Raw genomic sequence first — 25833 nt, 5'->3', positions numbered from 1 at the left:
ACCTGTGGTAGAGCCTTCCAAGCTCATATTGGACTGATCAGTCACAGCTGAACATGTTGTACCTGGATCCAACATTGTGATGCCACTGGTCTTCTTTGAGTACAAAGGAAGAACAAAGGCTTTCCATAAGAGTGAACCCCCATTTCCTAAGACAGTACTTTCTTGAGGCAGCTTTAATTGTTGGGGAGTTTTTCCTGATAGGAATGAAAAATTTGTCTCTCTGAAACTTCCACCCCTTTCTCCTAGTTCTGATCTCTGGGGCCAAATAGAACAAATCCAACCATTTCCCAAATCATTGCTCTTCAAATATTTGAAAATAGCTATTGTGTCCCTACTAAATCTTTTCTCCAAGGCAAAAAATCCCCTTTTCCTTTTAGCAATTCACATAGGAAATAGCCTCTAGCATCCTCACCATTGTCCTCTGGACACTCTCCAACTTGTCAAAGCTCTTTCTGAAATGTGGTACCCAGAACTTAGCACAGCAATTCAGATGAAGTCTGACCTGGGCATCACCTTACTGGTTCTGTACGATAAGTCTCTCTTAATGCAACCTAAAATAGCATTTATGTTTTTTGTCTACCACATCACATTATTGATTCACATTGAGTATGCAGTCTACTAACTCCCCCTTCTCTCTCTCGCTCTCTCTATCTGTATATGTACATATATATGTACATATACACACATACATATATACGTATACACACATATACATACACATATATAGATATAGATATACAGTTTCATTAAGCAGAAATCTATGAATTAAAGTCATTGTATATGTGTGTGTATGTGTGTGTGTGTATTTACTCCAAATCTTTTTCTGAATCATCCCTCCCTACCTGTATATGAATAGTTAATTCTTTGTACACAAGGGAAGGACTCACAGTTGACTCCATAAAATGTGAGGCTATTATATTCATCTCCTTATTGTAGACTGTCTATCATTGAACATGTTTGCTATCCCTCTTTGCTCTGAGTGACCTGCATATCTCACAAGCACAATAGTCACATCTTTATCCAAGGAATTGACAGAAATGTAAAAAAGTATAGGGGTAAGGACAAATCACTGAGATGCTCAACTAGAGATCTCTTTCCAAGATGACATTGACCTATTAATGACTCTTCATTGGGTTCTGAATTCAACCAGATCTGAATGTGGAAGTTCTCTTGTTCTCTGTGCCCTTCTCACCCTATAATATCCCACACTTTTGTGGTCAATTTTTCCCATTTTTGAATTCCTCCCAGAACGTCCATTTTGAGGAAGAGTCCAGGCTAGTCATTCTTTATTTATTTCTCACCCCAGCTCAGTTTTTGATTCTGTAGACTTTGTCACAGTGCCTCTGATGTGTACACCCCTTGCATTTTTAGCTCTGTTTTCCTCCAGCTTAGAATATGCTTTACATGATTGCACATAAGTAAGCTGTATCGAATTGCTTGCCATTTTAGGAAGAGAGGAGGAAAGGAAGGGAGAGAGAAAAATTTGGAACTCAAAATTTTGTAAAAATGAATGTTTAAAATGGTCTTTATATATAATTAGAAAAAATATTATTTAAAAATATATACATATATGTACCTATATATACATATATGCAAACATGTATGTATATGTGAATATATACATATATATTCCTTAAGGGCAGGGACTGTCTCTTTGCTTATATTTGTATCCTTAGTGCTGAGCTCAGTGCTTGGCACATAGTGCTTAATAAATACTCTTTTTTTATCTGAAACTATATGTATTATCATCTCTCTCATGTCTATTCATTTTTCCCCCATAAGAAAAGAATGAGAAGTTTTGCTACAGGTATTGCTTAAATTATGGTCTACTTTATTTCTGACATTACCTTGGCCTACCAGACTTATAACCTTACAAAAAAAAAAAAGAACAGAGAGTAACTTCACAAAACCCCTTATTGATAAAGATATTCTGTCTCTTTTTTCCCTATTTATTTATTTTTAGTTTTTAACATTCACTTCCATAACTTTTAAATTTTTTCCTCCTGTCTCCCCAAGACAGCAAGTAATCTGACATGGGCTCTACACACACATTCCTATCAAACACATTTTCACATTAGTCATGTTGCATAGAAGAATTATAACAAAGTGCAGAAACCATGGGAAAGAAAAAACAACAAACAATAAAACAAAAAAGAAAATATTCTGCTTCACTCTGCATTCCAACTCCATGATTCTTTCTCTGGATGTGGATGGCATTATTTATCATGAGTCCTTTGAAATTGTTTTAGGTCCTTGCATTGCTGAGAAGGGCTAAGTCTATCAATATCAGTCTTCACACATTGTGGCTGTTTCTGTGAACAATGTTCTCCTGGTTCTGCTCACTTCACTCAGCATCAGCTCATATAAGTCTTTCGAGTATTTTCTGAAGTCTGCCTGTTCATAATTTCTTATAGCATAATAGTATTCCAGTACATTCATATACCACAGCTTTTTCAACCATTTCCCAATAGATGGGCATAACTTCAATTTCCAGTTCTTGGCTATCACAAAAAGAGATGCTATAAATATTTTTGTTCATGTGGGTCTTTTTCCCATTTTTATAATCTCTTTGGGATAAAGCCTTAGAAGCAATATTGCTGGGGCACAGTTTTATAGCCCTTTGAGCATAGTTTCAAATTGCAATCCAGAATAGTTGAATCAGCTCACAACTCCACCAACAATGAATTAGTATTTCAACTCTCCCACATCTTCTCCAACATTTTTCATTTTCCTGTTTTGTCATTTAGCCAATCTGGTAAGTGTGATGTGGTATCTCAGAGCTGTTGTGATTTGCATCCTCTAATTTATATTGAATTAAAGTATTTTTTCATATGAATATAAATAGCTTCGATTTCTTCCTCTGAAAACTGCCTGTTTAGATCTTTGACTATTTATCAATTGGGGAATGACTTGCATTCTTGGAAATTTGACTCAGTTCTCTATGTATTTTAGAAATGAGACCCTAATCAAAAACACTAGTTATAAACATTCTTTCCCAGTTTACTCCCTCCCTCCTAATCTTAGTTGCATTGGCTTTGTTTGTGCAAAACTTCTTCAATTTAATGTAATAAAAATTATCTATTTTACATTTCATAATGTCCTCTATCTCATATTTGGTCGTAAATTCCTCCATTCTCCATAAATCTGACAGATAAACTATTCTTTTTTCCCCTAATTTGCTTATAGTATCAGCCTCTACACCTAAATCATATACCCATTTGGACTTTATTTTGCCATACGGTATCAGATGTTGGTCTATGCCTAATTTCTGCCCTACTATTTTCCAGTTTTCCCAGCAGTTTTTTTCAGATAGTGGGATATGTCAAATAAGTGTCAAAAATCATATGATTATTTCAACTGATGCAGAAACTAAAAGTTTCTTGTCCCAGTTCTTACCCCAGAAGCTGAGGTCTTTGGGTTTATGCAACAGTAGATTGCTATTATCATTGACTACTATATCTTGTGTACCTAACCTATTCCACTGATCTACCCCTCTATTTCTTAGTGGGTATCAGGTGTTTTTTGATGATTGCTACTTTATAATACAATTTGAGATCTGGCATGGGTAGGCCACCTTCCCTAGCATTAATTTTCGTTAATTTCCTTGATGTTCTAGACCTTTTGTTCTTCTAGATGAATTTATTTCTTATTTTTTCTAACTCTATAAAATAATTTTTTGTAGTTTGATTGTATGGCACTGAATAAGTAAATTAATTTAGGTAAAGTTGTCCTTTTTTTTATTATATTAGCTTGGCCTATCCAAGAGCACCAGATGTTTTTCCAATTATTTAGATCCAAATTTATTTGTGTGAAAAATGTTTGTAATTGCATTCATATAGTTCCTGGGTTTGTTTTCCCAAATAGTTTATAATGTCCACAGCAACTTTAAATGGAATTTTTCTCTCTATCTCTTGCTATTGGACTTTTGTTAGCATTATATAGGAATAAAGATGATTTACATGGGTTTATTTTATATCCTGCTACTTTGCTAAAGTTTCTTATTATTCCAATTAGTTTTTAATTTTATTCTTTAGGATTCTCTAAGTATATCAGCATATCATCTGCAAATAGCGATAACTTCTTCTTTGCCTATTCTAATTCCTTCAATTTCCATTTCTAGTACCATATTAAATAACAGTTGTGACAATGGACATCCTTGTTTCACTCCTGATCTTACTGAAAATGCATCTAGCTTATCCTTATTACATATAATACTTGCTAAAGGTTTTAGGTAGATGTTATTTATTATTTTAAGAAGGCTTCATTTAGCTACTCAGTACAGCAGCAGCCCTTCTTTCTCCACAGTGGTCAGCTGTAACCCCTGACTCCCCAGCAACCATGTTGAAGAGACCCACAATTGGCATTGATCTTGGCACCACTTACTTCTGTGTGGGAGTCTTCCAGCATGGGAAAGTGGAGACCATTGCTAATGACCAAGGAAGCAGGACTACCCCCAGCTGCGTTGCCTTCACTGACAGAAAGTTTAATCGGTGATGCTGCAAAGAATCAAATTGCAATGAACCCCACCAACACAGCTTTTGATAACAGATTTGATGATGCAGTTGTACAGTCAGACATGAAGCACTGGCCTTTTAAGGTGGTGAATGATGCAGGCAGGTCTATGGTCCAAGTGGAGTACAAAGGGGAGTCCAAAAGTTTCTGTCCAGAAGAAGTATCTTCTATGGTCTTGACCAAGATGAAAGAAATTTCTGAAACTTACCTTGGGAAGACTGTCACAAATGCCATAGTCACAGCACCAGCCTATTTCAACGATTCCCAACATCAGGCCACTAAAGATGCTGGAACCATGGCTGCTCTCAATGTGCTCTGAATCATCAATGAGACAACAGCTACTACTATTGCTTATGACTTGGACAAAAAGGTTGGTACCAAGAGAAATGTGTTGATCTTTGACATTGGAGGTGGTACTTTTGATGTCTCCATTCTTACCATTGAAGATGGGCTCTTTGAAGTCAAGTCCACCGCTGGGAAAACTCACTTGGGTGGAAGGACTTTGACAACCCAACGGTCAACCATTTCATTGCCAAATTCAAGCAAGAAGGATATCAGTGAGAACAAGAGAACTGTTCACCATCTTCACACAGCTTATGAACATACAAAGTGCACCCTCTCTTATAGTACCCAGGCTAGTATTGAGATTGATTACCTCTATGAAGGTATTGACTTCTACACATCAATCACCTGAGCCCATTTTGAATTGCTGAACGCTGATCTCTTCTGTGGCACACTGGACCCTGTGGAAAAGGCCTTAGGAGATGCCAAGCTAGATAAATCACAGATTCATGACATCATCCTGGTGGGTGGTTCCACTCGAATTCCCAAAATCCAGGAGCTTCTGCAAGACTTCTTCAATGGCAAGGAGCTTAACAAAAGAATCAATCCTGATGAGGCTGTTGCTTATGGTGCCATTTCATCTGGAGATAAATCTGAGAATGTGCAGGACTTGTTGCTGTTGGATGTCACTTCTCTTTCCCTTGGAATTGAAACTGCTGGTGGAGTTATGACCATTCTGATCGAATGTAATACCACCATCCCCACCAAGTAGACATAGACCTTTACCACCTTTATGAAGGTGAAAGAGCAAAGACAAAGGATAAAAACCCACTTGACAAATTTGAGCTCACAGGAATCCCCCAGCACCTAGAGGTGTTCCACAGATTGAAGTAACATTTGACATTGATGCGAATGGCATTCTCAATGTTTCTGCTGTGGATAGGAGCACAGGCAAGGAGAACAAGATCACCATCACCAATGATAAAGGACGTCTGAACAAGGAAGACATTGAGTGAATGGTCTAGGAGGCTGAGGATGAGAAGCAGAGAGACAAGGTGTCTTCCAAGAATTCTCTTGAATCTTATGCTTTCAACATGAAGGCTACCATGGAGGATGAAAAACTGCAAGGCAAAATTGGTGATGAATATAAACAGAAGATCCTTGACAAATGTAATGAAATAATCAACTGGCTAGATGAGAACCAGACTGCTGAGAAGGAAGAATTTGAGCATCAGTGGAAAGAATTGGAGAAGGTCGGCAAGCCCATCATTACTAAGCTTCACCAGAGTGCAGGGGGCATGCCAGGAGGCCTGCCTGGGGGGTTTCCAGGGAGTGGAGTAGCCCCATCTGGAGGTGCTTTTTCAGGACCCACCTTTGAAGAGGTGGACTAAACACATCAGAAGAAAGATCCACAAAGCTTTCCAAAAGTTGAAGGACTCAAATTTGTAGACAAGGCAGTAGCAGTTTAAAAGTAACATTTAAGCTACTATGTAAATCTAGGCACTAAATACTTGAATGTGTGCAGAGGGAGAGAAGTGAACAATACTGTTGTGCTGTTACAGTACTTTATCAGTACTGTAAACAAGTGGAAATATAATTCTTATCCTGGAGAATAAAAACTATTTAAAAGTGGCACCATAAAAAAAAAAGAAGGCTTCATTTATTCCTGTGTTTTCTAGTATTTTTAATAGTAATGGGTGCTGTATTTTATCAAAAGCTTTTTCTGCATCTATTGAAATAATCATATGGTTTCTGTCATGTTTGTTGTTGATATGATCAATTATGGTGATAGTTTTCATAATATTGAACAAGCCCTGCATTCCTGGTATAAATCCTACCTGATCAAAATGCATTATTCTCATGATAAGTTGCTATAATCATTTTTACTAATATTTTATTTAAAATTTTCTCAATTATATTCACTAGGGAAATTGACCTATAATTTTTTTTCTCTGTTTTGGCTCTTCCTGGTTTAAGTATCAAGCATCATATTTGTATTATAAAAAGAATTTGGTGGGACCATGCCAATTTTTCCAAAGAATCTATTTAGTATCGGCATTAGTTGTTCTTTAAATCTTTGATAGAATTTACTTGTAAATCCATCTGGCCCTGGAGATTTTTTCCTAGGGAGTTCATTGATGGTTTTTCAATTTTTTTTTTTCTGAGATGCAATTATTTAAGTATTTTACTTCCTCTTCTGTTAGTATGGGCAATCATTTATATTTTTGTAAATATTTATTCATTTCAATAAGATTGTCAAATTTATGAGAATAGAATTGGGCAAAATAATTTCTAATTATTATTTTAATTTTCTCTTCATTGGTGGTGAATTCACCTTTTTCATTTTTGACACTCATAATTTGATTTTCTTCCTTTTTTAAATCAAATTAACTGAAAGCTAATCAATTTTATTGTTTTTTTCTTCATAAAATCAGCTCTTACTTTTATTTATTAGTTCAATAGCTTTCAGTTTCATCAATGTCTTCTTTGGTTTGCATCCCATAAATATTGATATGTTGTCTCTCATTATTATCATTATCTTGAAAGAAGTTACTGATTGTTTCTATTATTTGTTGTTTGACCCACTCATTCTTTAGGATTAGATTATTGAGTTTATGATTAATTTTTAGTCTGTCCTTCCATGGCTCTTTATTACATATAATTTTTATTACCTCATGACCTGAAAAGGATGTATTGACTATTTCTGACTTTTTGCACTGAACTGTGACATTTTTATGCCCTAGTACATGGTCAGTTTTTGTGTATGTGCCATGTACCACTGAGAAAAAAGCATATTCCTTTCTATCCTCATTCAGTTTTCTCCAGAGGTCTGTCATATCTACTTTTTCTAAAATTCTATTCACCTCCTTAACTAATGGGGAGATTCAGGTCCCCCACTAGTATAACTTTGCTATTTCTTCGTGTAGCTCCCTAACTTCTCTCTAAGAATCTAGATGCTAAACCACTTGGTGTATATATGCTTACTAATGATATTATTTCATTGTGCCTTTTAGCAGGACATAGTTTCCTTCCTTTTGTCTTTTCATTAGATCTGTTTTTGCTTTTGCTTCATCTGAGATTAGGATTGCTACCCCTGCTTTTTTACTTTAGCTGAAGCATAATATATTCTACTCCTGCCTTTTGCCTTTATCCTATGTGTGTCCCCCAGTTTCAAATGTGTTTCTTGTAAACAACATATTGTTGGATGATGCTTTTTCTTTAATCCATTCTACTCTCTGCCTCCATTTTATGGGAGAGTTCATCCCATTTACATTCACAGTTATGATTATTATCTGTGTCTTTCCATCCTATTTTCTCCCTACTTATACTTTTATTTTTCCCTTCTCCCTTTCCCTCCTTAAAAGAGTTTTGCTTTTGACCACTGCCTCCCTCAATCTTCCCTCCCTTCTATCAGCCCCTCTCTCTTTTCTTTTCGTTTTCCCTCAATACTTCTTCCCTCCCTTCTAACCACTCCTCTCTCTTATTTACCCTTTCCCTTCCTACTGCCTGTAGGGCAAATTAGATTTCTATACTTAACTGAGTATGTTATTCCCTCTTTGGACCAAATTATATGAGAGCAAAGTTCCATCAATGCTTATCTCCTTCCCTTCTTTCCCTCTACTATAAAGTTTTTGTGCCTCTTCATGTGATGCAGTTTACACTTTTCTGCCTCTTCCTTTCCTCTTCTCCCATTACAATCCCTTTGCATCTCTTAATTAGATGTTTTTTATCATTACATCAGTTAATTTATACCCACACCCTCTGGCTATGTATATCCTTTTAAATTTCATAAAAAAGATACAATTTTCAAAATTTACAAGTATCATTCTCTCATGTAGGAATGCAAACAGTTTGCTCTTATTGAATAACATAGTTTTATTTTCTCTTGTTTACCTTTTTATGCCTCTCTTGAGTCTTGTATTTGAAGATCAAATTTTCCATTGAGCTCTGCCCTTTTCATCAGGAAGGTCTGAAAGTCCCTTATTTCATTGAATGTCCATCTCCTTGCCTGAAAAATTATGCTCAATTTTGCTTGGTGGTATTGTATCTCTGTATTGCCACCTCTTCCCTTTATACATTCACTCCAAGCATTTGAATTGAAAATTGGAGTACTTGCCTATCTCCGGCCTTTTGAGACATCTCCTATTGTCTATGATCTTTCAAGGATCACAAATAGCATCATGATATGGGTGTCCAACAGGAATGTAAATCATCTGGGCTTGAAGACTTGAAATTGGTGAAGGGAGCTAAGTAATCTCTTACTATCCAGTCATTTATCTTTCTTTTCAGCTTCCCAGTCAAATGATCATAATTATTGGTAGAAAAAAAATAAGCAAAAACAGAGGTGAGGAATTCTAATTCTGTTTCTGAATGTCAGGTTTCTGAGCTCCTCCAAAGAGGAAAAGAGTGTATTCAACGGGAGAAAGGAAGCCTAGAATACTGGACTTACATATCAGTGCAGAAATGAGAGTACCCTAACATATCCATTGAAGAAGTAGCCAAAGTCCTTCTGTACATATCAGGGCCCCAAGAACAGTGTGTAGATTGTGCCAACATCAGGTATATGCATGAAATTATATGGTAAGGAGGTCTGGGCTGTATTCTGTTCTAATCTCTACCTTGCTTCATGCAGCAATATTCAGGGAAGTGGAATGGAGTGGAGTGGAGAAAACCTTTTTTTATACTTCTCTTAAAAATCTAATTTGATCAAATGTGCTAATATTTGTAGTGTTTGACACAGTGCCTGGCACATCATAATTGTTTAAGAAAGGCTTATCTCTTTCCTCTCCTTTCTACTATCCCCTAATCTTGGATACTCACAGACACTCAAGCCCTAGGTCCCACTGCCTGCTATACATGGGGTCTTCTGGGACATGTACTCCCTAACAAGGTGGTCATAACACTTTTTTTCATACTGCTCATATTTTTTGTTTTTGTTTTTGAGTTGTTTTAATCATGTCTCACTCTTCATGACCCCATTTTGTCATCTTCTTGGCAGAGATACTGTAGTAGTCCTTCTCCAGATTATTTTACAGATGTAGAACTGAGGCAAACAGGGTTAAGTGACTTGCTTAGGGTCATACAGCTATTATGATCTATCCACTGCCTCACAAAGCTGTTCCTGTGCTTAATCTATAAACCTTAAACTTAGAGCATAGTTCATATGTAAATGAATACACTCAATTCAAGCTTAGAATTCTGGGCTCTGTATGCATAGTTTCATCAAAATTTGCAGGGGGTCTATCTGAGAATACTGGATTTGAGTTAAAATTCCAACTCTGCAATGAGCTAATTGTGTGACCTTGGGTAAGTTATTTTTCCTAAACTTCTTAATTTCCTTGAAGATAATTTCATCTTTCAAAAACAGGCAGAGTCAGACAAAACGATTGAATTTAAACCTGATTTTGAATGTCATGAAATCACTGGTTGCTGAAACAGAAATGATGGTAGTCTTGGGAGGAAGTGGTCTCTTTTTATAAGTTGTGGTAGAAAAAGAAACAAATATAAGTCAGCCACAGACTTTTGCAAAGAGGAAATTTCAGAGTTTGAGAGGAAAATAAGCAAGATCTAATTCCTGAAATTATATGGAAGAACTGAGTTTAATTGTAATAATGGTAAAAATTCATTTATTTATTTATTTTTGGAAGCAATCAGGGTTAAGTGACTTGCCCAGAGTCACATAACTAATACATGTCTGATGCCAAATTTGAACTCAGGTCCTCCTGACTCCACTACACCACTTTTCTGCCCCTAGCTTTCATTTATATAATACTATTTATATAATTTTCAAAGTACTTTGAAAATGTAATCTCATTTTATCCTCAAAACAACAGGTAGACACAGTTGGTATCCTCATTTTACAGATAAGGAAACTAAGGAAGAAATAGGTTAAGTGACTTTTCCAGGGTCACACAACTAGTAAGATGGATATCAAACTCACATATTTTAGACAAAAAGGATTAGAAACAAGAATTAAATTGTAGTAACATGAAGAGGTAAATTAGGGGATTTGGATAGAAAGCCAGTTTTAGGGTTGAGAAGATCTAGTTCCAATACCTGCCTTTGAAATCTGCTAACTAAATGTGAGTGATGCTGGACACGTCACTTAGCCTTTTAGTGCCCCCAGGTGTCAAGGAGGGAGTGTTTTCTCACTGAATTCCCTACAAAACACACACACTCAAAAAGAGAAGCTACTTTTATGAGGAAGAAATAGGGGAATTGTTTATGGATTGCAGTGCAGATGTGAAGAGAAAACAGTAATAAAAAAATAAAAGCCCACATCTTCCCATTCTATTGCATGAGGCAGGTGAGACACTAGGACTCCAAACACAGCTTGGAGCTAAATAGCATATATTTTCACTCTCTATCACTGTATTATAAGTTATTGCTCAGTCTTCCCACGAATTCTGTGTGAAATGGAAGAGTATGTGCCTCAGATTTGATGGGAGAGGAAAATGTGCTATAATAATTCTTCTTGTTATATCTTTTCAGTCTTTCCCAGTACTTTTAACTCTAGTGCTTTCCTCTTGTTGTATATACTTGTTTGTACTTATTTGTTTACATGTTGTCTCTCCTATTGAGTTTATTGTGAGTTTGTCAAGATTGTGAGTTTATTGAGAGCAAGAACTGTCTTTTTGCCTTTTTTTTGTATTCTCAATGTTTAGCACATAGTAGGCACTTAAATACTTACTAACTAGATTATCTCTTAAAGTTAATGGAGTCAACTGTTGTATTGTTAATGGGAGCACATCAGTGGGGGCTCAGGACCAGCAGTGTCAGAAATCGCCAACTGTAAGCATTACCCTGAATCCTAAAGGGAAATGTAATCAGTCTCCTATGTGTTGGGACCCTTACGTGTAAGTGCAAGTGGTCAGTCACAGTGGCTCCAGAGGTATTACACTTTGTTTGGTTATGTTCTCAAACCCAAAACCCAATTATTCAAAATTCTTTTCAATTTCCTTTCCAATATTATTTGGGACATTGATGCTGTTTTGTCATTAATTTTATGATTTGAGACAATTTCTGAATTTTCATGAAGTGAATATTTTAAATAACCTGATTCTTCATTTTTCCTTTTCAGATTTTAGTAGTGCCTCATCTAGTCTTAGGCATAAAAGGAATTCTTTATTCTTTTTCTTTGTTTTCTCTTCTCTTCTTTTTATAATTTCCCTTCACTGGTTAGCAATATACTTCTGTGTGACTACCCACGTTAATGGGTAATGTGATTATCCATCAACAAAAAGCAGTGTAGAACTCTTGCTTAAATTTAAACTAAATTGCTTAAACTCTTGTCTTCTGTTTTCCATCTTGTTATGATATAGTATTGGTGTATTGTGAAAGTATTCATGTATTTAGTCCATTTTGGCCCACTCATGGTTTACTTTCTTTAGTGGTCAGTGCCACATGCAAAAAGGCAAAATACCCAGAATGTAGAATATTTAATTTCCTGATTTGTTCTGGGATATCTTGCTTTCTTGCAGTACCAGAACACAAGGAAGTGTTAAGCATGCTTCTGTCCTCGGAGTCATGCTTACCATCGAGACAGTTTCAGGTAGGACAAACCAGCCGCCCTATGCTCCCCCATCTATTTATTTGTCTCTGCATTTATACTGTATATTCATCCAGTCATTAGTATTAGCAGAAACAAATTTGCCAGCATTTTTGAGTTTCTGTTAGGCCTTTACAACAACTGTAGTTGCCTCAAGGTGCATCCATTTCCCATTGATTTTCCCATACTTTACATCTTCCCATAGTGGTATGTACAATGAATGGAACTTGGAGGATCTATTATTAATAATGATCATCATCGTAATTTTTATTATTGTGGTGGTGAGTGGTGATAGTACTCAAACAAAGTTAAGAGATCTGGAAGAGATCTCCCAGCATGTTAACTCAGCTAAAACACCTCTTTTCTTCAGTATGCTTCTCTCCATTTCTCCAATGACCTAAAGTCTTTCTTCATGAGGTTATTTCTACTTCTCACTCTGCATGAATTTTGTAGGCACTTAGTTATATACATGTTTTCTTCCCTTTAGGATGTAAGCTCCTTGAGGTCAGGGACTGTTCTGTGTCTTTCTTTGTATCCCTAGAGCTTAGCATAGTGCCTAGAACTTGGGTATTAATAAATGCTTGGAGACTGATGAATTAATGTTGGGTGGACCCAACATGATTTATTTATAGTAGCACATGATTGAGAGTCACAGAGGTAGAGCATGCATGGAGGGGTTGTGAAATGCTTGACTAGAGAGAATAACCATATGCGTGAGATTAAGGATCCATGAAAGTTAATCAAAGTTTATAGCACAATTTAAAGTTTACAGGCGAAAAGAGCTTTAAACCACAAGAGGGCAGCAATCTCACATCTTGTACAAAACACCAAGTTCCATAGTTTCAAAATGCATATTGATTCTGTAATGAAAAAACAAAACTATTGTGTTATCATTACGTATTTTCCTTCATATGCCTTGGATATCCTGCCCCTATTATTAATTATTACTATTTAGTCACCCCAGTTGTCCTTAAAATAGTTCATGTGACACTTTGTTGGTAAGAGGAGAGGGGATAAAAGTTACCAACAAGAAGCATATGGAAGTAATTTTATTGGATGAGCTGAATTGCTAATTAAAATTAGTTACTGAGTATACTGAATTTTCCTTCTGGTGTATTACAATTAACACTTAGAAAATTGAATAAATTAGGGAAGATAGGGGACAAGTATCTTAAATGATAATACATCAAAAATGATGCTCAGGTAAGACATGGTATATTTCAAGGATTAGGAAATAAAAGAGGGAAATTTTACAGGAATGAACCCTAAAAATGACTGAGTAAAGACTTCGGCCAAATCCCAAACCTTCTGTTAGTGAATTTGTAGGAACAAAGGTGCAAGAACTTCATCCCGCCACCAGATGGTGCTACTTGTTTGAACACTGAAGTAAAGTTATAAGAGCTGTCAGAACTGTTTAGAATGCATTCACCTAAAGGCTCCCTCATCAGAATTAACCCCATTGTAGACTGAGTTTAGGTGCTGTAAAAAACAAAACAAAACAAAACAAAACAACCCTTCATTTAAAAAAAATGCAAAAGCTTGGGGAATTTGAAATGCTCCTAAACAGATGTGCAACAGAATTTCTAGAAGGTGATTTAATGGAGAGCTTTTTTTTTCTTAATATGTAAAGTGACCCTTTCATGATAGAACTAAGGATTCCATCTGACTAGAATCTTCCCTTTATGAAAGTTACTCATTTTCACTGGACAATGTCACTTCCACCTCTATGTATGATCACGATAATAGTAGCGAAATTCCCTCCTATTATTTCTGAGTAAAATGTGCTAATCACATTTTAATATCACTTCTACTATGGAAAAATTGAAAATAGCTCCCTGGTCTGATCTAAGAGGAGAAATCAAGGATGTGACATTCCAGGGGCATTATGATAAACTTTCTAGGTGACTTACCCAGGTGGTGATTGTGAACTTTATGTTCAGTTACTTTATCTGATAGGACTTGTATTTCAAAACATTTCACTCTATCTAGATACAGCACAAAATTATTGTATTTGAAGACATTAAATCACTTTCTATGAGGAAGGATATGTTTTCTAACTATTACAAGTTTAAATGTTTTAAAATATCTCTTTTGGGGGAAGGTGGGAGAGGGTCAGGAAGGCTACATTTCTCTCCTTTTGATTGTGAACTACCTGAAGGCAAACATTAGGCAACCCACTAAATGAGATATTAACTAAGTGATGACAACCTTCTATTTATGTAAAAATCAAACTGAATCTATTTTTATTAATAGTTATTACATGACCTTCAAGAACATGTTTGAGGTAGGCTATATTTAGGTTTTGTTCTTTCATTGAAATTTAATTTGTCAGTATGTTGAACTGATGCATGTGTGAAAGGATTCACTTAGACCTCCTTAATAGCCATTGGTAACTTTATTATATGAAGCAGCATGGGTCTTCTAGCAAGAAAGATAAGTGAGACCCTGATATTTGGGGGAATATGCTTATATACAAGTTTCAGAATGATGATGCAGTTTTAGAGGTTTTTATGGTGGTTAAATATTAAAGACTAGGTAAGAAAGGATTTTATAACATAGGATGAGGGAGACAAAAGCATTTCTTTTGGTACAGGTTCAAGATAAGGAGGAAAGAAGTTTACTGTACTTCACAAACAAAGCAGCTCTTAATCCTTAGTGCACCATTTATATCCACATCAAGTACACATGATTAATTTATAAGCAAAGATTAAAAGATACATGCAATCTTAAATTCTGTTGGAAGAAAGAAATTTTTTTGTCTTTCTTTATATCCCTATTACTTAGCACAGTGCCTGTCATAAAATAGGCTCTGCTTACCAGAGTAGCTAGGTGGCTCAGTGGATAGAATGCTGGACCTAAAGTCAGGAAGATTACTTTCCTGAATTCAAATCTGGCCAAAGACACTTCCTTGCCCCGTGTAGCCCTGGGCAAGTTACTTTAACTCTGTTGCCTCAGTTTCTTCATCTGTAAAATGAGCTGGAGAAATAATGGCAAACTACTCCAGGATCTTTTCCAAGAAAACCCCAAATGGGGTCATGAAAGTGTGAGACACAACAGAAGAGCAAAGCAATGCATATTGATAATTTGACCATTTTAATAACATTGCTTCCATTTTTTCTTAAGGTAAGAGGTTCATAATCTTTCTGTGTGCCATGAACCCCTTTGGCAATCTGATGAAGCCTATAGACCCTTTCTCAGAAAAGCTTAAGTATATAGGATGACAAAGTAAATAAATTACATTGAGATATGGATGTCAAAATATTTTTCAACCCAAGTTCACAGATGCTTAGTCACACAGATCCAGTCTTAAAATAAGTGCCTTTAAAAAGAGACTATTCAATCATTCGGTATCTCCATTTGCCCTCCTTTCATACCCACCAGTTTCTTCATGTGCGAAATAAGGGAACTAGAATAAATGACTTCTAAAATACTGCTCAGCACTAAGTTCATTCATATTCTCATCCCAAATGCTAGGAGTAGAAACCTAACATATCCATGGCTATGTATATGTATGAATATATTTAAACATATGACTATTTATAGGCATACACATGTATGTATATGTACAGAGAGACAAACATAAGCAATTGTGGTTTCTACACATTTATTGTGTAGCTCCGTAGCATAGAATGTAGCAGGCTGGCCTTGGAATCAGGAAGACCAAGGTGCAAAGACAGATTGCTGAGCCTGGGGTCAGGAAGACCTGAGTTTGAATAAGACCCCTGACACTTGCCAGCTGTGTGACTTTACCTGTTAGCCTAAGTTTCTTCAGATGTAAAATGGGGATAATAATGGCACCTACCTCCCAGGGTTAATATGAGAATCGAATGAAGCCATAGTTGCAAAATGTTTACCATGGCACACATAATCATTACTATTTAAATACTAATTCTTATTGCTGCTGCCACTATTCTGATATTGACTGGATTTATGGCTCAGGCTCTAGGGAACTCTCCTGAAACTAGAAGGTACAAACTTGAGTTGGTTAAGGTGTTGGGGAAGGAGGGAGGGAAGTGCTCACAGCTGGTGAGATTAGTAAAGGCTCCTATAGAAGATGGTGCTTAAGCTAGGTCAAGGTGGGGAACCTACAGCCTCCAAGTCATATGTGGCCCTCTAGGTCTTAAAGTGTGGCTTTGACTGAACCCAAATTTCACCAAAAAATATCCACTTAATAAAAGGACTTGTTCAGTAAAACTTGGACTCAGTCAAAAGGCTGCACCCAAGGACTTAGAAAGCCACATGTGGCCTCAAGGCTGCTGGTTCCCCAGCCCTGGACTAGGTGTTGATTTTGAGAGACAGAAATGAGGAAAGAATGTATTCCAGGCATGAGGGGCAACCAGTGCAAAGACACAAAGGTGGGGATGAAGACCTGGCTGTGTATGAGAAACAGAAAGAAGGCCAGTTGGACTGGCATACAATGTGCTTGATGGGAGGCAATTAGCAATAAGTCTCCCATTGACTATGGGAGGAAAGAGCTGGACTGTGAAGGACTTTTAGTACCAAACAGAGTAGTTTATATTTGATCCTGAAGGTAATAAGGTTAATAATCCTGAAGGTTATTGAACAGGGAAATAAAATGATCAGACATACACTTTAAAAAAATCAATTTAATAGCTTTGTGAGTGATTCAGGGTTGTTGTGAAGCTTAAATGAGATAATAGATAATAAAGCATTTTGCAAATCTTCAAGTGCTATATAAATTCCAGCTGTTATTATTGCTGGTGCTATTTTTATGATCACTATTATTGTTGGAGAAGAATTTTTCTTGACTCGATGTGGAAAGGAATCATGGCAGGGGCCAAAGTATGAGAAACCCAAGAGTGAAGAGGATGAGCTTATTCCTACATGCAAAATAGAGATGAAGTCTAATGAAAAAAATATGAAGAACAAATAGAATAAAGAGTTTATCTTGTAATGTAATATGAACTTCACTAAATCAATGGATTTGTGGTTGTATTGTGCGGACATTCCATCCATTTACAGAGATCACAAATCCTTCATGCCTCTTTGTACTATGTGAATTTTGTCCCTGTCTTTCAAATCATCCCCCACACGGTGCATCCTCAATGTGCTGGAAGCCTTCCTAATGTTTATAACCATACATGAACTCTCCATCTTTTATCCCTTTGCTATTGATAGGGTGCTTGAACTCCAATTCAAAAATCACATTTCTCTCTAAAATTCACATTTCTCTCCAGCCTCAAAACACTATTCCAGGCAGTGTCTCCCCAGTCCAGGAACAGCCTGCCCCCGCAACAACCATTATCTCCTTTTCTGCTAAGTAGCCAGCTACACCTATGGAAGTTTCTAGTTTGAACCAGCTGTGCACGGCTGAGCTGGCTGTGTACTGGGTCATAACAACATTTACTACTCACTGACCAATTACATGTATCCTAGGCTTAGACATAAATATATATACTCCACTACATTATCTTGTCTAATGTGACGTTGGTGAGAACAGCTCGGTATTCCTTAGTCAGTCCTGTTAGTTGATTTAGTAACGTTTCAAGCCTAAAACCACACCTCCATGTAGTGCCCCCTGGGGCTATTTCCCAATGAATTCTGGGTAAAATACCTGTGAAGTAGATACCAAAAGTGTATGTTCCTTTAAGAACTAGCCACTCCCTAATCCCACCCCGAATCACCTAATCAGCAGACTTGGCACATGTTATACTATAGGATATACTATACCTAATATACTTTACCTATACCCCTCTAAGGCTGCAAGTTCCCTAAGAACTCTTGCCTGCTGAGAAGCATAATAAATCTTTACCACCTTGGCTTCAAGAATGCTTGAGTCCACTAGGTGATCTGCTCCTGCTACCCTGGTCTTTAGTGGGGCATCTCACTCTCCCCCCCAACCCTCATCATATCATCATTCATTTATTGCATTTTCTGGTCAGCAGCCAACCAATTGAGTAAGCAATAAGCATTTATTAACATCTGCTATCTGCCAGGCATTATGTTAGGTTCTGGAAATACAGGAACAAAAGTGAGACAAACCCTACACTCAAGAAACTTCCAGCTAAATGGTGATGCACATCTTTACACAGTTGACATCGTGGATAATATATGAAATCCCCAAAGTCTTGAAGCCTTTTCAGTTGGGAAAAACCTACCAGTGCTTTTGTTCTTAGAGTCATCTCTACAAGAATTGTTTCCATGAAACTTGATATTTATGTATATAAACCTGAATGTTCTTTGTGCAAAATCTTTTAAAGAAATATAATATAATGTGATCCTTATTACTACTATTTAAAGACTATTGCAGTGACTTAACTCCATACCTATGGGGGACACTAGTGACTTCAAGTAACTCCCTAAAAGACACAGATCTCTCTAATTAGATCATTTCTTCTATCAGTCTCTGAGGAGAAGTCAGGAGTTAAATAGACCTGACTAATGAATTCTCAATGTCACTTTCATTTTAACTGGGCTTTCATTGACACATATGTCAGGAAGGGCTTATTTTAATTAGCTACATATGTGAAATTTTAAGACCACTGAAGGAGGTCTCTAATTTCTCATGTTACTCAACAACTTGAGTGAATGTTATTTTTTTCCAGCTGTAGAAATAAAGGGGCACTGATACATGTAAAAAATCTTTTATTTTATTGGGGAGTACAACAAATAGATATGAAAATTCTGGATGGGAGTCCAAGCAGCTCTAATGGACAATGAATAAGAGGTGCAAAGGTTTAGAGTAGAACAAACCTTAGAAACAGTGGTATGCTGGTAAATGTTTAATAACTAGTTCTCTAAAAAAAGTATATACAATACATTTTAAAGTTTAATCTGCATTATTGATATTTTCTATTAAATATAGAAAATCAACAAAATAATATGTTAAACCTTGCTTTGTAGTATTTCCCAATTTCTGAGGTGTTAAGTGCTTACTTTGAAAATTAAGTAATTGGGTCTCTCCAGTCAGTTGGAGCTATCTCCACTACACCCTTGCTCAGAGCTCATATAAATCAAACCTATTATTGTACCGCTGAGAAGTTAGACCTAAGAAGATGAGAAGACCTACCCCAATTCACATAGTAAGCAGAGGTAAAATCTGGACTCAAGTCCTGAGACTTGAAATCCACTCTCCTTTACATCACACCATGCTGCTTCTGTTTCCTGTTAAACATTTTTATACTAATCACTTCCCATCTAAACAGAATTTGCATTTGGGGAGAAAACAAAAGTAAATTAGGAAATTAATAGTTCTGATTTCTCTTTATCCACTAGTCTTCCTATTTCTCTAAGGCTTGGTCCAGTCGTTTTCTTGATCCCCTCTTTGCCCCTTGACATAAGGGGTCCTTACTATGTGTCATTATCTCAGCTCATACTAGATTTAACCATTTCTTTCTTTTGTAGTAATGTTCAATGACCTGCCTCCCCTAGCATCTCTGCTGCATGTCTTTTTAAAATATATGCTCACTGATGAGCTCCCTTTGCAGCCACATCAATCCCCTCAGGAGCTCTCCTCTTCTATTCCTCAAAGAGAATTATGTAAGGAAAGGATAGCGTCAACAATAGAAACAATTTGATCCTTACATTCTCTCCTACAGAAATGATTTCAAGTAGAAATATGTTTATTGAAGAGCTATAAAATGTTTTCCCTTTTGATTCTTCCCTCCACTCCAGAACTGAAGGGTCAAACCCCCAGAGCAATGGGTCATTGACCCATCCTTAAGAATTAAATAAGTGTAATGATGAACCTCCTCTTGGATTACAGAAAATATGCTAAACTTAATTCATGCATTGATTTATAATTAGCCAATTTTAATGACTCTAAAAATAGTTTGAGTTGATTTGGAATCCTGTAAAAGATGATTGCAGAGTGGTAATGTACTTGTAATTAAGAATTTTAAGTATTTCCCCCTTGGCTCTAAATCTTCTCCAGTCTCTTCTACTGATTAAATCATCAAAATTGATAAGGCTGGAAAAGTCTTTATCAAATTCTCCTGCAAACTATTTTTCTGCCCATATCAGGAGGTTCAGCAACAAACAATGAATAGCCTGACCTGTAATATGAAAAATTAATTTTAGAACCCAGATTCATCTTGGAAAAGTACTGTTCATACCTTGAGAGACACCTCACCACAACGTGACAATGGTATTCATTTTTATCATTAACAAACCACAATGCCATTTGTTTTTAAGCATCTCTAAACTCCATGTTTTTTACGTGTGGGTGACATTTGACTTCAAAGGAATCACAAATTGAGACTAAAGTAATACCTAATTGCCATTATTGACTTCTATTATTGTTCATTTTTGCCCTGTGTCAATAGCCTCAGTTCCCTGACTTTCTTGGCTTTGTGAAGCTCTTAGGAATGCAGTGAGCTTTCTTTAGGAACTGACATCGCAGTCTGAGAAGGATGAAATTATAAACTCTGTCCTAGTCATGTCCCATTCAATCACAAATGTCAAACTGTAATATAAACTAAAAGAAAAGATTAAAGAAGGCAATTTGTAAGGAAGTTTTGTTCCACTTGTGACCTTTGTCTTGGCCTGACTACTTGATTTTCTATTTTGACTAAAGCGACCTGTACAATAAATTGGTCAATTCATACCCTAAAACTGTAGTTAGGTGAACTGAGATCTCATAGGAATGTCTTACTAGGAACCAGCCTCCTTTTCAAACAAGAATTCAACATGGATTCGAAGAGAAAACAGAAAAAAAAAGATGTAAAATGATGCTGTAAAAAAAATCTGATTTTTTTAATACTGTGACATTTACTACCACTTTGTAAGTTTGAGTTTGTAAGATCAGCAGCAATTGAGGGGATGTTTCTCTCCTCCTAGATACTTTAGACAGAACAATGAGAATTCCCATTGGCATGGTAGATGGAGAGGAACACAGTCTACCATTTGCTTCCACACCACCATCATTATCCCTCCCCTTCTCACCCATCTTCCCAAGGAAAATCTCATCACCAGGGAAGTAACTGTCCCGTAGATTTCATCAGCTTTGGTTCAGACGCTTTATCAGCATCCTCAGTTGCCTTTGTCCCTCTGATTGGAGATTTGGAGGGTAGGGCAAAAAACTGCTCCCAAAACCCTTTCAGAAAGCCTCAGAAGCCTATCCAGCACTTCATTTCCCACCAGATGCACTGTGCTTTTCGTGAGGGGCCAGAAATGAGGGTACCTTCTTCCTCTTCCATACTTTTCAATTTCCTTGTGTATTATCTGCCCCCAATAGATTGGAAACTCCTTATAAGCAGGTACTATTTTTCTTTCTCTTCTTTGTATCCTTAGTGCTTAACACAGTGCCTGGTACACAGTAGGCACAATGTGTTTTATAGTATTATTTTGAAATTTTTTATTGAAAATATGACTCTTTGTTTCATTAGTTAACCTTAATCATTAACCAAAATTATTGCTCGTATTGAATTAGACTAAATACTTAGGAACCAAGCATCAATCGTGGCTTTCAAATACTCATCACTTAACCTAATGCCTTTTTTTTAGTGGAAGCTTGACCAGATCTCGTCTTTCTGTTTACTTAGAATCTCTTAAAATCTCCCTGGATAAGGGGGGTACAGAACTGTCTCTGAGAGGCTTCAAAATAGCTTAATATGAAAAACCCTTTTAGCGATTTTTGGAGTACTTAAAGTTAGAAAATCCTACCTGGGCCATTGCTCTTTTCTACAGTCTCGATAGAAGTAATTCCATATATACAATATATATATATTTTTGTCTAATGGTCGCCATGGAGGGGGAGGGAATTTACATGATAACTTCATTATACATTTAAAAGAAATAGCATGTTGTACAAAACAGATTTGCTAATTCGTGTGCAATCATCTTTTTTTTTATTATATTGAGTTATAGAAATGCTTCTTATTCCATAAATTAAAAATAAAATAAATATTTCAAAAAGAGGCTTCCAGGTAGGGTCTTTGGTTTATGAGAGAGGCAAATTAACACCCTTTCATTAATCATTTGCTAGGCATAATAAAATTATTAATCACCCAGGAGGGGAAAAAAACTATGAGGCAGCTAAGTGGCATCTCTAAGAAACTATGAAACTCCTTTGGGCCTCAGTTTCCTCATCTATAAAATTGGAATAAGAATATTTTGTAGCTCATGTTTGTTGAGAGTATCAAACAAAATAATGTATAGAAAGCCCTTTTTGTACCTTTCAGTTTGATGTGTTGGTTCTTGTTATTATTATCAGACAAAAAAGATGCATGTTTCTACTTGCCAGACAAATAGGGATTAGGTTAGGCGACACAGGTTTTGAGGTTTAGAGGGATAAGCCAGAATAAGCGCAGCAGCTAACCTAATGACCAGATGGAAGGAGAGCCTCGGGATGCCAGCTGGCACATCCTAACCTAGACCAGCTCTGCCGAAATTGTAGTCATTCGTTTCTTTCCTGGGGTCAGTGAGACTAGGAAAGAAGGAATGCAAAGCACACTCAGTCTGGAGGCTTTATTATTTTGATAGTCGATCAAATGCCATTGATTTTTCAGACAGTGGTACTTTAGATGACTCATAAGCCTCGGTAATGTCCCTAGCACCTAGGTCCTAGGGGATCTGTTTCTTACATAAAAATGAAATTTGCCTCATTGCAGTTTCCATCTATTTTGTCTTTCAGTGCCAAACAAAATAAGTCTAATTCTACTTACATATGACATCTCTTTAAATGGTTGAAAATAGTATCATGTCCTCTCCTTACACTTTAACCCACTAGCATTCCCTGTTTGTTCTCTAGGCTAAAACTTCCCAGTTCCTTTGATTTATAATACTAGTGAATTTGATACACAGGATATGAACTCAAGGTCCTATAACTCATAGATGGTTGCTGTCTCCAATGACCATAGATAGCATTTAGTCAGGGTTCCTTACCTGTTTTTCTATTATGAAACCCTATAGCAGTCTGGTGAAATCAATGAATCCCTTCTCAAAATATTATTTTTAAATGCATAAAATATATAGAACTATAAAGGAAACCAATTATAATGAAATAAAAATGTTTATAGACCCACCCCCACAATCTAATCCAATCCCCTATTTTTATAGGTAAAGAAATCCAGAGAAATAACAAAATTTTTCAAAGGTCACATAACTGGTCAGTGAAATAATATCCACCAAGACCCTGGTGTTCAACTCTTTGTATGTGTATGCACCACCCCCCACCCCCACCCCATCTTTCATCCAGTTCTCTGCATGCTGTGAACAGCTAATAGAAACTGTTGACTATTTTAAGGAAATAAAAAAGTAAGAAAAGGATTGTCAATTTAGGAATGCAATTCCATTCAAGCACCACCAGATGCTGCCGTTGCAAACAATATGATTGTCATCCGTTCTGTGACTGTTATGAGACTATCAGAAATGTCACTGAGATGTACCAGGAAATGATATTCTCTCTTTAAGGGAAGGCCTTGGCCACTGCAGTGCTCAGGACACAAGATAAATATTGTCACCTCACGCTCTTCTCATTTGCTGAATAGATTGGAAGCAGAGCCCCTGTTTTGAATGCTATTGTTGCCCTTGCTGCCTAAAGGACCTTAGGCAAATCAGTTCTCTAGGCATCGGTTTCCTCCTCTGTAAAATAAGAAAAATCATTCTTGTGCTATCTAACTTACAGGATTACAGTGAGAATCATTTCCAAGAATGTCGATCAAGTCACAGAATACTACGTAAACATGCATGACTCACCAAAACATTATTTTCAGAGCAAGTGTTTCACTTTCAAAGGTCCCGGCCAATCAGTCCAGAGTACCCGAGGCAGGGGGTTGAGAGATGGGAAGAAAAGGAAAGGAAACAAGCAGTTTGTGCCACCTACTATGTACAAGGTATCGTGCCAATAATTTTTTATGAATATTATCTTATTTGAGCAGGAGTCAAGAGAGAGAGTTCTGGACCAGTCTCTGACTGTACGACCTTGAGCAGCTCATTAGCTTTCATGGGCTTTAACTGTAAAATGATAAGACTGGATCAGATAATTACTAAGGCCTCTTCTGACTCTTAACATTCCATATATATCTATTTACTGAGTTCTCTGAGTTTTAGGCAAGCTACAATGCAAGATATTTAAAGGGGTTGCACAGGAAGTTGCAAAGCTCCATGGCATGTCATATCTACTAGTGATGAATAAGTACAAATATGTTTTGTATGTAAACATACCTTTTCAGAAGTAGCACTGTGGATAGAATGCTGAAGGCATGAAAACATGAATTTGAATCCTGTTTCAGACACTTACTAGTTATGTAACCCTAAGCAAGTCACTTGACTTCTGTTTTTCAGAGTCCTTGCTTGTAAAATGAAGGGGTGGGAATTTATAGTCTCTAAAACCCTTTTCATTTCTAAATATATGATCCTATGATTATAAAATCTTCCTCTTTCCCAACATGGCTTCCTGTACTAGGAATTATGAGCTCTGGCCCTTCCCTGCTCTTTCCAGAGTTCTTTCTGAAAGAAGCCTCAGGGTATCTGCATGACAACTTAACTGCCCTTGGGAACAATAGGACTCACTTCCCAATTGGAGTGAGGGTGTCTAAATGGGACTGCCCTGGGTTTGGGGGAGAAAAGAGGGAAACTCTACTTATTCATCAAAGCTCTAGATGGGATTGGAAATAGAGGCTTATATGAGCTTTGAAAGAGGAGTTATTCTCTGCAAGACTCAATGTTTTAGGGTAGCACTGTGAGAATTGGCTCCTGAATGGTTAAATGACTTGTCCAATAAGTAACCATACCCATAGGGGCAGCAGGAGTCAGGAGGATCTGAGTTCAAATCTCACTTCAGATACTTGGCACTCACTAGCTGTGTGACCGTGGGCAAGTCATTTAACCCCAATTGCCTCATCCTGGGTCATCTCCAGTCATCTTGTTGAATATCTGGTCACTAGATTCAGATGGCTTTGGAGGACAAGTGAGGCTGGTGACCTGCACAGCCCTCTCTCACTCAAAGTCAAGTGCAAGTCACATCATCATTTCTCTGATGGCATGGTCTTCTTCATCAATGAAGAATGAACACACACAACCATCCTATTGACTGTGTGTGCTACACAGAGCCTGTAAGTGTCAGAAGCAGCACTTGAAATTAAGTCTTCTAGACCTCCAGTCTGGTCCTCTGCCCTATAAACCACTCTGGTTTTCTTGATCTGCTCAATTACATGGCAAATGCAATAAAAGTAGTACAGAACAGACCTGTTACATGAAGTCCAACGAAGAAGATGGAAATGACATGTACCTCTATATGAACCCAGTGTCCCAAATGAATATATACACAATTAACTCTAAAGTGACACAGTCAGTTAGGTCAGGAAAGATTATCTGGCAGAGATGAGCTTTATTATTTTTGTTGTGTGTCCTTCATTCTTAAAGAGGATCGCTCTAAGCAGCCTTTAGAGGAGATGGTCTAGAAATAAAATCAAGGGGAGGTCATTTCAAGAAAGGGAAATCAACATCAACAGATCACAGTTGATAATAAACATTGACTGTATATAAAATTATAATAATAATGCCCTTATTTAAAGATCATTTATTTG

At 36.8% G+C, this 25833-nt stretch overlaps 1 long non-coding RNA gene and 1 pseudogene across 2 annotated transcripts in view; both read left to right on the top strand.

Moving 5' to 3' along the window:
- Positions 1-4338: 4338 nt before the first annotated feature.
- Positions 4339-6185, top strand: LOC140498267 (heat shock cognate 71 kDa protein-like; annotated as a pseudogene).
- A 17865-nt stretch (positions 6186-24050) lies between these two features.
- LOC140498266 (uncharacterized) overlaps positions 24051-25833 on the top strand; it is a 57597-nt gene continuing 55814 nt past the window's right edge. For both annotated transcript variants that reach the window (XR_011965042.1, XR_011965041.1), the window contains exon 1: positions 24051-24138. This is a non-coding gene — a long non-coding RNA (uncharacterized lncRNA). The remainder of the gene's footprint in view (positions 24139-25833) is intronic.

This window comes from Notamacropus eugenii, chromosome 4 (assembly GCF_028372415.1).
Source record: "Notamacropus eugenii isolate mMacEug1 chromosome 4, mMacEug1.pri_v2, whole genome shotgun sequence".
Classification (NCBI taxonomy): domain Eukaryota; kingdom Metazoa; phylum Chordata; class Mammalia; order Diprotodontia; family Macropodidae; genus Notamacropus; species Notamacropus eugenii.
This window is presented reverse-complemented; position numbering and strand designations above follow the sequence as displayed.